Source organism: Urocitellus parryii, chromosome 2, assembly GCF_045843805.1.
Source record: "Urocitellus parryii isolate mUroPar1 chromosome 2, mUroPar1.hap1, whole genome shotgun sequence".
Classification (NCBI taxonomy): domain Eukaryota; kingdom Metazoa; phylum Chordata; class Mammalia; order Rodentia; family Sciuridae; genus Urocitellus; species Urocitellus parryii.
The window spans coordinates 51409842-51424253 of record NC_135532.1 but is presented as its reverse complement, the minus strand read 5'-3'; positions in this window follow the sequence as shown (position 1 = coordinate 51424253).

Genomic DNA, 14412 nt, shown 5'->3' with positions numbered 1-14412 from the left:
TATAAAAGCTGCTCTTGAGTTCAAAATTTGCTACTACAGTACATGTGTAATGAATTCATTTGAGACAATTCCACTTCAGAATTAGAGGAGAGTGTCATCTTTCTTCAAAGGAAAGAAACACAAATTACAAATAAAAAATCGCTGATTATTTAAAAATTTGTTTAAGCCAGGCATGGTGGTATACAACTGTAATCCCAGCAACTTTGGAGGCCTAGACAGAAGGATAGCAAGTTCCAGTCCAGCCTCAGCAATTTAATGAGATATTGTCTAAAATTAAAAAAAATAAAAAAGGACTGAGACTATAGCTCAATGGTAAAGTATCCCTGGGTTCAATTCCCTCAAAAAATAAAGTTTGTTTAAAATTTTGCAAATAAAGTGCAAAGATACTTAAACCCCCAAATTATACTTTCTACCATATTTTCCTTTATAAGATTGCAAGAAATATTTGTTAGGGTTATGGTTTGATCTTTGATCGTTTGAAATTTGTCATATATTTGAACAACTACTAAGATTATACCTCAAGGCTTGGCTACTCCTCCCAGATTTTGGAGCCAATCTCTGAGCTGTTAAAGAGCTTATGTCAAATTGTAAAACAATGAAGTCACTTGGTTCACTGCCTATTTACCAGACCATTCTGTTATTTTGTTTAGCAAGACATTCTCGATGAAGGAAGCAGTGCATTGATTGACACAGAGTTCACCTTCTTATCTCTTCCTAAGTTCTGCACTTGGAGTAGAACTGTATTGTTCCGTTCACTTTTTTCCCCACTCCACTTACTTCAGTAGTGGAACTTCCCTTTGACAACTTGCAAGAAAGCTTAACTTCTACATAGACTTCATTTCTTATTCTTTCTAGTAGATTTCTCCTTTTCAATGTGCTTTGATATATGGTCTATAGAGTAAAGTTTAGAATTCAAAAGCACCATTTCTACTTAGGGGCTCATAGCTTCTTTTCATGTGGTATGATAATGAGACTTTGATTTTATTCAGTATGCTGTTCGCACTAGCTTAGCCACTACATTTCTCATAATTTATTTTTGAAATCTACTATTGATATAAAGAAGTACTGCTGTAGCACCCAAAATGATCTTGAAAGCTTAAAATAATCTGTCTGCAGTTAAATAAAAATAAGAACATATGAGATAAATGAGTCTTCAATACAGTTTTATGTGTATCAAAGGATAAGGCCATCTCTTGGATGAGGATTCTGCCAAAGCCAAATACATTAAGGAAAACTTGGTTTGTAGTGTTTGTGAATTTTTATGTTTATTCATTCTTGTCTTAGGTGTGAAAATAACAAATGTGAGCAAACTTGGTCAGTACAATTTCTATAGACAATGTGCCTAAGGGATTTTTAAAAATAATAACAAAAGTTGAAGCACTAGATGATATGAACAGTTATTTCTCTTTCTTTATGAACATGTATAGGAGCTAGGAATACAGCTAGGTCAGTGGTAGAGTCCTGTGTTCAATTCCCAACACCACACACAGAAAAAAAGTATGTAAATATATAAATGCATTGTATATGCATAATAAAATGCATTTGTACATACATTCAAGTTTGATTTTTTTGATAAGAAGAAGCAGTAGATAACTTTGAATTATGTTCCTATATCTAAGATTCACATTTTTTCCACACAAATTTCAAAATTAGTCAAATAGCTGATTCAGGCTTCTTTATTTTTATATAAGAATGTATTGGTGTTGTTTTCCTTTTACATGTTAATAGGATATAGGATAATAAACCATTTCTCTGTGTGATTCTTATATTTAATTCTGCAAACTCTTATCAAACAGAATAAATCCCAGGGTAATAAAGTTTGACCATAGTGTCACTATATTGTGTACACACACACACACACACACACACACACACACACACACCTACCAGTAATTACTTCCTATTGTTTCCTCTAAATGGAAGCTGCTGATCCAGTAAAATTTTGTATTGTTTAAATGACTGTATTCATATTTACCCATACATATGTACTTATCAGACAACAGTGGGCCAAATTATTTAATATAGCTTTTAAGGAAATGAAGACAAAGAATTCCATGATGACAATAAACCTTTTAATTTTAGTTAATTTTATGACATATCTGGTTGTAGCATTTGTATCTGCAATAAAACATATGTTAACTCCCTAATAAAACCTGAGCGATGCTGAATCTGTCACCTCTTTCTTCACTGGGAAGTAGTGTACAAGTTATTACCTCGAGAACAGTTGTTCCCAGCTCCTGTGCAGATCCATATCATTCTCAAATTTGCATTCTGATAGAGAAGCAACAAATGTTACTTAAATCCCATGAAGTGTGTTAATTATACTAAGCTCCGTGAAATTATGGGTGAGAGCGCCAAAAGGATTTCTGCAGCTGTATCCTGGGTCTCTTGAGCATATCTTGTCAGATTAATGTCTTTGTCACTTATATGATAACCTTAAAATTGCTTTTTTCCCCTAAGTGGTATTCCCTAAACTACAGCGATATGGAAAATCTCACACAAACTAAATAGCAGATCCACTTCGGTGTTATTTATATAAATAATGGTGAGATCTTTAGAGAAACAAGTTGAGATTTAATTTCAAAACTGACTTGAATAAGTCTTTTTTATCAGTTGTACTTAATTATATATATTTCTTCTAATTTTTGTTGTATAGAATCTAAAGAATAGAACATGGAATAGGAAATAATATTAAATCCTTTCCCTATAAAGACTCCCTTATACATATGTGTCTCTTGGATATGTGTGGAAGAATTGAGTATGGTTTCATTTATGCAGAGCACAAAAATGAGGAAGTATTTGCTGATAATTTTTTCTAGATTATTATGTAACTCAAAAAAAGGACAAGTATCTGTGAATGGGTAAGGAGCATTTAATATAATTCTTTTCCCTCTAATTTCAGGAATAAAAGGGAAATAGGTACGAAAAAGTATGTATTATATGTATTAAAGTAGAATTTTTAACATATATTAATTTCTATATATTTTTTAATAGTCTTAGCCCTTGTATGGTCTCAGTTCCTGGAATTAGCTTGCTTGAGTTTGAAACCCTGCTCAGTCATTTGCTGGCTGTGAGAACTTGGACAAATTAATTAACTTTCCTAATGTCTCAGTCATGTTGATTATAATTGAGCTAATAATAATAGTTACTTCATATGGTTGCTGAGAGACTTGGAAACACTAATATATGTCATGTGTTTAGGCCAGGACTTGTACATAGCAACCACTATTGAAATGTTATCCATCATTATTAACGAGAATACTGAAGCAACAGCTCTGTGCAGAAGTTACAGAAATGTTCGTACATACAAGGCATATAGTTAAATGTCTAAAAGACTGTCAGGGAGGAACATCAATAGAAAATTTTTTACAGTGGAAAGGATTCATATTCAAAAGATTGAATTTCAGCTCCCCAGTAGGGGCCATTCTCCACCCTCACCAGCAACTCTTACAAAGTCACCCTGTAACTGGAAAAACCTCAATGCACTGGAAATCTATATCACATGTCAGACCCATCGAAGAGACAAATCTAATCTTTTTGGCCGAAAAATAGCTTGCAGCAGTCTGCTATACTTGGTTTACTAATATTTGGAGGAATGGTTTGGTTTGGCAATCAATGTCCTCGAGCCACCCAAGACCTTGACATTATCGTTTTTCTTTGAAGCCATAGAGAGGATTACTGCAGAAGCAGATAACCTGTAATTCTATATAACAATTTGCTGTTTTACTAGTTACTGTGTTTATAGTGTTAAAGCACATCAACTATGCTTTCTAAGGATCTTGCTAAAATTTTAATTGTTTTGAGTCATTTTTTTAAAATCTCATTTTTTTTTTGCTAAACAGGATCTTATTTACAACAAAATATGCATGTTAAAATAAGAATCTGTTAAAAAGGCACTGCTTAATACTTTGTTATTTAACAAGTGTTTTCACATACATCATTTCACTTGTTTTAAAGGTAAGCCTGGAAGCTATCAGGAATAGTGATTTTCACTCTGTTTAATGCATGTGGAAGGAGATCTCATTATTTTACAAGGTACCCTCACTTGTTTAAGTTCGAAAAGTCAGTATGTGGGAGAGAAATGTCTTAAACCCCAACCACCTGCGACCAAATCGAGTGTTAATTCTATGAAATGTTTAAGAGAGAGCACTTAAAGATGAACTGGAGCTCATATTTTCTGGCTGACACTTTTCAACTCTTCATCCTTTTTTATATGCAAATGGTAAAGTTACTTTAGTTTTGGAAAGGGATCCATTTAATATTAATAATTTTAAACTTATTAGTTTTAGCAGATTTGAACACTGATAACTACAATAATGTTTTAGAGGAAAAATGGATTAAAATAAAGTAGTAATTGAATAGTAACAATTTCTCAAGTACATTCTATTTTCCCTAGAGAATATATTTGAGTAAAAAAATAGATATGTTTCATTTTTTAATCACAATAATTCAGTTCAAATGATATTATGTCAAATTATGGGCATATTTTTTGATTCTATAATTTAAGAAATTGAAAAATTCACAAGAAGCAGAAACATTTATAATGGTTGAAAGGTGTATGATAAAAGTAAATATTTAATGCTAAATATCTTGTTGTCTTTTTAATAAAAATATAAGATTTAGAACATAGATGGGAAATAAAATACTGCTTACAACTAACCAGAATATTCCAAAATATCTAAACTAAGAAGGTATGATTTCAAGGAGGAATGCATGTAACTTTTTTTTTTCCCATAGGAAAGGATAAAGTACACATGCCTCATTTTCTAATTACTCTCTTCCTTGAGTTCATGTAAATGAAATATTCTTGGGTGAGATTCTAAGTGCAAATTTATTGATAAGAAATTTGTGATTTACCATAGTGTTTAAGCCCACAATTAACTCATTCATTTAACCATAATTTCTTTAGTATCTCTTATATGGAGCTGTTCTGCTAAACTTCAAGAACAAAAGATGAACATAAAACAGAACAAATGAAGGCATAGAACATGAGTATACCAGACTAGACAGCCTCACAAACAGAGGAAGCACATAAAATAGTGCATATGTAAGGCACAGAGGTAACAGCATATTTGGAAGGACAAAGAACAAAGGTATTTGAAATAGAGGAGCTCAAGGAAGGTTCCTCACAATGGTATGGTTAAGTAAACCTGAAAGCTTGAATGAGAAGTATGGAAGTCAAAGATGAAGCAATGTAAAGAGGCAAAATCATTGCAAAGAGGTCAGTTAAATATCACCCTCGTGCTTTTGGTAAAGAATTAAGAATAATTTTTTCTGATAGGAGAATGAGATAAAGGCAGGTAATGACAATACAGAAGAAGGGAGGTATATCAGGAAGTGTTCTTTTCTGCAAAATATATATGGAGAAAAGAAAAATTAATTTTAATAAAGATCAAAGAATATAATTTTGGTTTTAAGTAGACAAGATGAATATAACAAGATGAATATGACCAGAATTAAACTGGAGGAAGATGAGAATGCAAGATAGACCACCGAGGTAGTCCCTTTACAGTTCATGGGATAAAATGATTCAAGAAATAATCATAATTAAAATCATTGATAAATAGTTAAATATGAGAGGAGAAATATAAGGATGATCCATAAATTTTAGGCTTATTGTCTATAGAGAGTAAAGATGGTGTCATCAAAGTTTCCTTTAGAAAATCTACAAAATGGTCTTTGTTTAGGCTATAATACAATGAGCACTTGTTGAGTATTTTTGAAATGGACGTGAATGATTCCAGAAAGCACCTCTATCTGTGAATCTAAAGTTTGTGAGATACAGTAAGTGAGGATTTAGGGACAATGCATGGTGGGCATCTTTTGCAGGTATTTCGTAAGTACAGTCCTAGGAGGTCCTGAATCAGAATCACCTATGGTGCTTGTTAAAAATGCAGCATTGAACCTCTCACCCAGAGATTTTTGAGTCAAGAAGTCTGGAAAGATCTTAGTAGTTTGAAATGACAGTTATTAAACTGTCCCAAGAAGATAGGATACCATAGATTGAGCTTAAAAATTAGAATATCATTGGTATTATATATATATATATATATATATATATATATATATATATATAGACAATATATAGAATAAATGAGGCATGTTATGAAATTTTTATAGGCCTTTTGCAAGAGTGGAGAGTGACAATTTCATTAGCTTCTGCATTTAAAGATTAAACTTGCTCTGGGACAACAAAGCATATTGTTTACTAATAAAGTGGTTTAAATTTACCCGTTTTGGGCTACTGTAATATTTTTATGTACCAATATGAAATTCCATTTCAAAGTATGAGATCCTTAGAATGCTTTTAAAAATAATCAAATAGATACTGGGAGAATTATGTCTTTGAATATTCTTATGGTCAAGTCACCTGAAAATTTTTTGAAACCAGAGTAAATTATAAAAATTTCAATCTACCTAGGTTGAGGTACAAATGGATTTGGTTCATTTCAGAAGATAATGAGGTGAATGGAATTTCATTTTAAATATCTATGAGAAAGTCTTACGGGAATGAGGAAGGAATAAACACTTCAATAATAAATAGTATTAATTCAATATTGTTGCAATATTATTATCATTGAAATATTTATTGCATGGCATTTAGGTAAGTTTGATAAGTATCTTACAATGATATGACAGTGCTGTGTGATTTTTAAAAGTTCACATATTGTTTATAACTTTTAGACCATCACCTTTGAGGTAATAAAATTATTTTATTGAAAAACCCAGTACACTCTTTCCCCTCATTCTGGCATTGACATATTTATGACCTAGCAAGACACTCATAACTGGTTTACCAATTTTTGAAGTATATCATTATTTCTTCTTCTAGTATGCACATATGTATAACTGTCTTTATCTCCCTTGGACTTGCTGCAGAGGAGGGCTTTGTGTTACAGTCCCACACATTACCTGTGTCATGTTATCATACCTATACTATTCTTCCTCCCAGATGAAAGATGAAACTAATACCCAGATTTCTGGTTCTGTGCAGTTGCCAACTATGAAGATATTGTAGATTTTTCATATGTTGAATTCATGTCCTCTGAGCTTTGCTAGAAGTTACAGTTCTTTGTCTTCAACTGGCCATCCTGCTACAAACGACATTGCTTTACTATCTGAGAGATGAGCACATGAGTGCTTTTGTGAAATGTGTTTGGAATTCTGGCTTGATTACTGCGAAAAAAACTCCAGTGTTTTTTCAGTTGGTTAATACATAAATCCTCACTGACTTTTTCCTCCCTTCTCACATAAGTTGAGGTCAAGAAACTCTCAACAGGCAATGATACTTTGCTGTTACTTAATTGCTCACCCTTGTACTAAGCAACTTTCCAAAGTAGATAATTACCATAAAGCAAAATCAAATGCAAAAGCAGGCACAATAAAACTGAGAAAGAATAAAATGATATTTTCCTCTCATTTTTTCTCCCCTCACAGTTCCTCACATTACTTCAAATACACGCTCATCATTATATGTGTGATTCTCTTTCCTTGGTCCATTATATGAAGGAAGAATGAGGCAAATGACTGATGAATGAAATATTAATTATGTGAAATAATATAGGAAAATGCTTTGTAAATTACAAAATTTTAGAATAATGTGGATTAGTGCTATTATTAATTGTGACTAAAAACAGAACTCATCCAATTTGGAAATGTTTATATCTCTTTACCATGAAATCATAAATTTCCTCAGTATGACCACTCAGCAAACATAAGTAACTCTAGAATATCAAGAGAGCATAGCCAGGGAAAATCAATACTTTCAGTTTGGTTTTAGCAGTCTTGCTCTTTCCAGCAGAACATCCTACTTATCAAGCTGAATGTCTGGGGGCAGGGATGGGGTTATGTCAGCTTTTAAGGATAAAAAGTTCTCTGAGAGAAATAAATGACATCTTCCCCATATGACAAAGTAAAATGGCATTTAAGAAAGAGAAAAAAAGTCCACTTTGAACAAAGAACTTTCTGCTGGGCGTGGTGGCCCATGCCTGTTATCTTAGCTCTTGAGGAGATTAAGGCTGAACAATTTTATTCTTTCATTTTATTCTATCTCAGTTTTATTGTGCCTGCTTTTGCATTTGATTTTTCTTTATGGTAATTATCTACTTTGGAAAGTTGCTTAGTACAAGGATGAGCAACTAAGTGTGAGCCTCATCCAAAAAAAAAAAAAAAAACAGAAAAAAAGGAGAAAGAAAAAAAAAAGATTTGAGAAATGTGACTATTATGAATGATTCTGGAATTTTTTTATTATTTTAATTACTTCTTAGTTAAGGAAGAGCTATTCCCAATGTGTGAAGTCTTCCTGTGCTGGTCAACTCTGAAGTAGCAAGGATGCTACAGCTGTAATTACACAATGCTATAACTAGTGCTATAGTATATTTAATTTTTGCTGATTGTAGCAGACAATGACTACAATAATGATGACTTTATTCTCATAAGTGACTTATCATTAGATCAGGTATAATCAATGATGACAAAAAAAGTGATAAAAATCTGTGAATGGAAATATATATAATGGGCATATCTTCAAGTCTCATAAGAAAGATAAAATTATCAATACAGCATAAAATAATTTTCCAGAAACATTAATTGAACTAATGAAACGATAGTCGATTGAGAGTGATGTGTTCACCTATCATGGGAACTCCCTTACCCTAACATTTCTCAAAGTCTCTTAAGACACTCAAACACGAGTTTTCTGTGAAAACTTTACTGGATGAGGACTCCAAGTTTAAGTGGAAATCTAATATCCTTGAAGAAATTAAGGTTTTTCTCCCAAAATATAGATATTATTGAACTGACATTTAAAATATTCTTTGCAGATTATACTGAAAATGCTTTCACAGAAGTATGTTTCTTTCTTTTACAAATTAATTTTATTGATATAGTGAACATATAATACATCTGTTTTCATAATAAATGTCAGAATTTCTAGGCACACATAATCATCTCTAATAATTAAATACCAAAATATAGCATTGTATCTTTAGGAATAAGTATTTTCCAATTAATCAGATTCTAGATGGGAAAAAAGTATGGTTTTATCTTTCTTGCTTTGCTCATAGATGCTTTCAACTCTATTTTTGCATCTAGACACATTAATTATTCAAAGGAAAAAAAATAATTCCTTTGAAAGAATTATTTGATAAATAGATTTGTTTATTTACATACAATTCAGATAGAACACTGGCAGTGTGATCAACTTAAAGAAAGCTGATAATCTCTTAAATATTTCATTGTAAGATATATTCACCATTCCTTGAACTTTCCATAACCAATTCCATCTAAGCAAGCATCACTAATGGAGAAATATTTTGTAAAAATTTGATGCCACTCTTCTTTTTTCTTTTCTTGCCTGTGATATATTGAATAATTTAGAAAGAAAAAACAATACCTAAATTTTTAGTATGTCATCCACAAGTCAGTTTTTTAAGATAACTTTTAAATAGAGGAAGGTTAATCATTTTGAATTTTTGATGAACACATATATTTTAACTTTATGGTTTCTGCTTAAAACTTAAAAAGAATGCAATGATCTTTTGGAATAAAATCTACAAGATAAATGTTCAATTGTTAGGTAGAATGTGAACTATTGTTTAAGTTAAATTGGTCAATTTTCATCTTTTTGGTACAGGAGGAATTTTTTGATGTATCTGTTCTGCATGACTCAAATTAGGCAATATTTTTTTAATCCCAATTCTTTCATGAAGACTAATGAACTTCTCTCTATCCTGATCAATTTGACAACTTACTCTTATCCCAGCTGATACTATATTTCTCAGTAGCCTTGCTGACTGAGAGGATTTAATATCCCTTATTTGACATTTAGAATGAAACTAAAGACAAATTATATTGGAGCTAGATTGATTAACAAGGTCTCCATCTTGGGTGACTTGTGAAGTAGTGTGAAATAAAACACAGGAAAAAAAAATGAACTTCAGATTGCTGGTAATTTCTTTTAAAATGGTGCCCTTTTTATTGTTCCTATTTTTAACAATTTAATACAATGTTTTCTTTCTTTTCCAGTTACAGTAAAGCAATACACAATATAATGTGCTTGCTATTTAGTTGACAATCAACAAAGATCATCCAAGCAATATTTATTAGAATTCACCTTTTCCCTATGCTATTGAGAAATTTTGATCTCCACTACAGTATGGGATGTGATTTGCAAAAGATAATGATTTGTTTTAGAATCACTGTTAAATCTGCTCTTTTCTGTAAGCTAAGGTCACATAGCACTCTTAGTCATAATTGACAACTACATCTTAGTTTGAACTCCAATTTATACCGTTTTTCAATTTATACAGGTTTTCCTTTATACATTTTTTTCTCATATTAGGCAAATAGAATGTTCTTGCAAGTTTAAATCAGTCAAAGGGCAGATAAATGTTGTGTTGTTCTAGCTTCCTCTAAACAGCTTGGCTAACAGCTCTGCCTCAGCAATAAGAACTGTGATTCCCCTTGGGCAAGAATTTCACCATATTTCACTGAAGAAAGAATGGTATGTTCAACATTCCATATTGTCAGCAAAAGGTATTTGATATGTATACTATTAATTAGTATCAGATGTTTCCCCTAGAACTGTCCCTGAAAAATAATTTCAGAAGTCCTGCTAAGGAGACTGGTGTTTATATTACAAAAGGGCATACAAATTTGCTTATGCCAATTTGCCTCTCAAGACAACTAAATGACTACTAGTGCTCCATTTGTAGGTGTTTTCTGGCTCCTATGATTTAGTTTGCTGCTTTCCTGACTTTAGGGTTCTGTGTACAACACCTCTTCACAAACTTTGATATACATAACCCCTAAACTGTTTCATTTTTTATACTCCCCATTTCACTTCAGCTACTTGTAAGAGACCCAGATTTCCACTCCGATATATTTCTAATAAATGACTTAGCAGTTTATCTTGCTTAAGGAAAGAAGATACATTCCTCATTCCTTGACTGTAATTCCAATTTCTTGTTTGAATGCCTTCCACTCATTAGACCCATGCAAATCATCTGCTGAAACTTGATAGTGAAGGAAATCTCCTGTGTGGCGTGACTCAAGAGACCTTTCATGAGGGAAACATAATGTCTTAAAAGGAGAAAAACAAAGATTGATGGTTACAGAAAACTATAAACTCAGCTTCTGAATCCAGAAACTGATGTCTAATGATGAATCTGGTCTTAGTTGAGTCACATCCTTATATAACTGCTAAAAAAAATATATTATCCAATAATACTTGCTAAAGCCCAGTAAAGAAGACTTTATTCAGGGCCATTGTAGTAGATACAGAAGCCTCTGCAATAGACTCAACCCTGAATACAGCATGAGCATGCAGGAATTTATAGCCAAGGAACAATATGAGAGTCTGTGAAAAAAAAAGTTATTAAGAAGAAACATCAAAGGTAAGATGTGCTTCTGATTAAAATGAACTTTGACTCTGTCAAAGACAGAGCAGTGTAATTAGGCATCCCCTGGGGGATGTTAGAAGATGAACAACCCGACAAGGTACTGAAAATGATCATATATTGAAGATGATTATAAATAGAACATGTGGGTTTCCTACAAAACCAATTTAGCAGGATTCTTTTACAAAAACTGGATTTATAAGGAAGTGTTGTGATAGGCCTAGGAGAATGTTCAGAATCTTGACTCAAGTTTGTCTAAGCAATAAATCTTTGTCAATATGCACTCTTGCCTTTGCATTTTTTCTTTCATTTATTTTCTATTTGTCCTGAAGAATCTCTTGACAAATAATAAAAACAATATATTAATATGAAATATGATTTGGTCTCTTCCCTTTTAATTTATCATGAAATGGTAATTACTATAAAGAGCAGGAATGGGAGATACTTAATACTGATATAACACGTACTGAATTATTTTTTAATATAATAAAAATTGATATATAAAATATAAACATGCATATTTATCTCATGTTTCTCTAGACCAAACACAATAAGAGGTAAAGGTTAGGCTTTAATAAAAGTGTTTTCTTCTCGAATTTGCTCCTAAACTTTTTCTTCAGTGACTCCACATCAATTTATTCTTTCATGGAATACTTAGGAATGCTTTAAACAAAATCTACTTGTCTGACTTACTGAAAAGTCAATACTATTATCTTCTCTTATTTTCAGTTTTAGTGCTTTTTCTATCCATTATCAGTGAAGGCTTTTGTGAAAACACTTATTTGAACTCTACCAAGCCATTCTTTAATCCAGTCTACTAATACTTGATTAATGCCATTTACAGCAATTATACTTAAATATTTAAAATCTTTTTTTTTCTGTCTCCCCCTATTAACATTTTTTTGTTAGTCAGGTTGCCATGGCTGTGACAAACTTCCTGAGAAAAACAACTTAAAATGTTGCAACTTACACAGTAAAAGATCACAAAGAGAGGTTGACAGAGGTATTTTTAAGCAAAGCTGATACCAGGTGGAACGCTATCCTATGATGGAAGAATAGTGACCCAGAACTAGCTCATGTACATTTAGGATCTCATTTTCCAAGAAGTTCAACCATGGAAGCTCTGCAAATTGCTCAAGTTCTGTGATATCTCAAGAGGCTTGTTTGCACACTTAAAGGTTTCAAAGTTGGGAATATTTGGCAGCTGTCCTGCAGTACTCAGAAAACCCATTGTACTAGAACATCTGATAACTGTTGGCATCAGAACCAAGCATCAAGGTTGTTTACACATCCTTGCATCTGGTAAGGAATGTTCCCAGGCGTGGCTTTGCGGACACCTCAGGATCAACCAATGGCCATGGATCATGTGCTCTCCACATTAAAGGAGGAAAATTTTATCTTGGCTCTTAGTTTCAGAAGTTTCTTCCTGTGGCCAGCTGATTTCATGGCTTTTAAGTCGAAGCAAAAATATCATGATGAAAGTGTGTGGTGGCAGAAATTTGCTTACCTTGTGGTGGCCAGGAAGCAAAGAAAAAGCAAGAGAAGGTGCCAGGGAAATGATTTACCCTTCAAAAGCATGCTTGCAGTGATCTACTTCCTCCAAATATGCTCCACTTCTAAAGTTTGCATCCCTGCTGATAGCATCACCAGCTAAGAACCATGCCTTTGACACGTGAGACATTGGGGTTATTTAAGATCCAAACCATAATGCATAAAAACTTCACATGAGTGAGAAATGTGTGTAGTCTACCAGGTCCTTCTTGCTCTTATAAAACAAGTGATAGGCACTCAATAAATACTTACTTTATGACTTATATCAATGAACAGATTAATGCAAATAATTTATTATTTCATTTAAGTTTTATCTCTGTATCACTGATGTTAGCATATTAATTCATCGCAAATTCTACAAAGACTTATTTTAGTACCTACTATATGCCTTGCAGTATTATAGGCATTACAATTATGACAAGCTTGTACATTATAAGCCCTGAATAAATATTTACTAAAAATATTCAGCATAATTACATTAACAACGGAATTAACATTCTAGGAAAAAAAAATGGCACTGAATAATTGTTGAACCCAAGGGTTCAGTATCCCTCATTTATTTTTGTTACCCTCATTTCTTAATAATTTTACCTGAAAAAATTAATCATGACATATGAAAAGTGATAATTTGCAAAATAAATAATGTATTAAGTGTATAAAATAAATCTTTAAAAAGTCCATATACTTTGTTTTCAAAATCAAAATTAAATTTTTATTGCTTGTATTCTTTATATTAATTCCCAATGTCAAATTACCATGTGAATATAAAATAATATATGAGGTATAATTTCCTTGTAATATGACTTATGTTTTAAATACTACTAATAAATAATAAGTTCATCTTCCAATTTGTCTAATTTAAAATAAAGAATATATTAGACAATAGGAAAAATATGCTTTAATATGAATTATGCATTTAAAGTTAAATAGAAAATAAGTGCAATTATATGGAAACATTAAGCCAAACATTTATTTTCCATCAGTTCTCTGTTTTAAAAGACAGCAATAAGCTGCATTTCACATCTTTATGTCGTTACTGCAAATAAAATATATGAGATAATATGTTAAATATAGATAATTGTCTTAATGTAATAACTCATTAAATTATAAAAAATGATTCAACACTGTTTAAAAGACTAGTCCTTTTAAAAATTCTCTGATGGGTACAGCCTTTAGAAGATACAACAACTGATTTGGAGTTTTTGTTATAGTAATATAAGTTAATAATTTACAGGATCTTAAACTACTAGAGAATTCTAAAGTATCTTATACTATAGGCAAAAACAGTGGTTGTAGCACATATAACGTGGTTATATGTTGGTATTCTTTGGGTAGGCTTCATGATCAATTAAATTGTCATTAAAATTTAGATTGTCAATTATATGGAGAATTAAATAGAAAAAACAAGAAACATAATTGAGGGAAAACTAATTTGTCCTGTTGAAATGTGTGTTATTAAAAA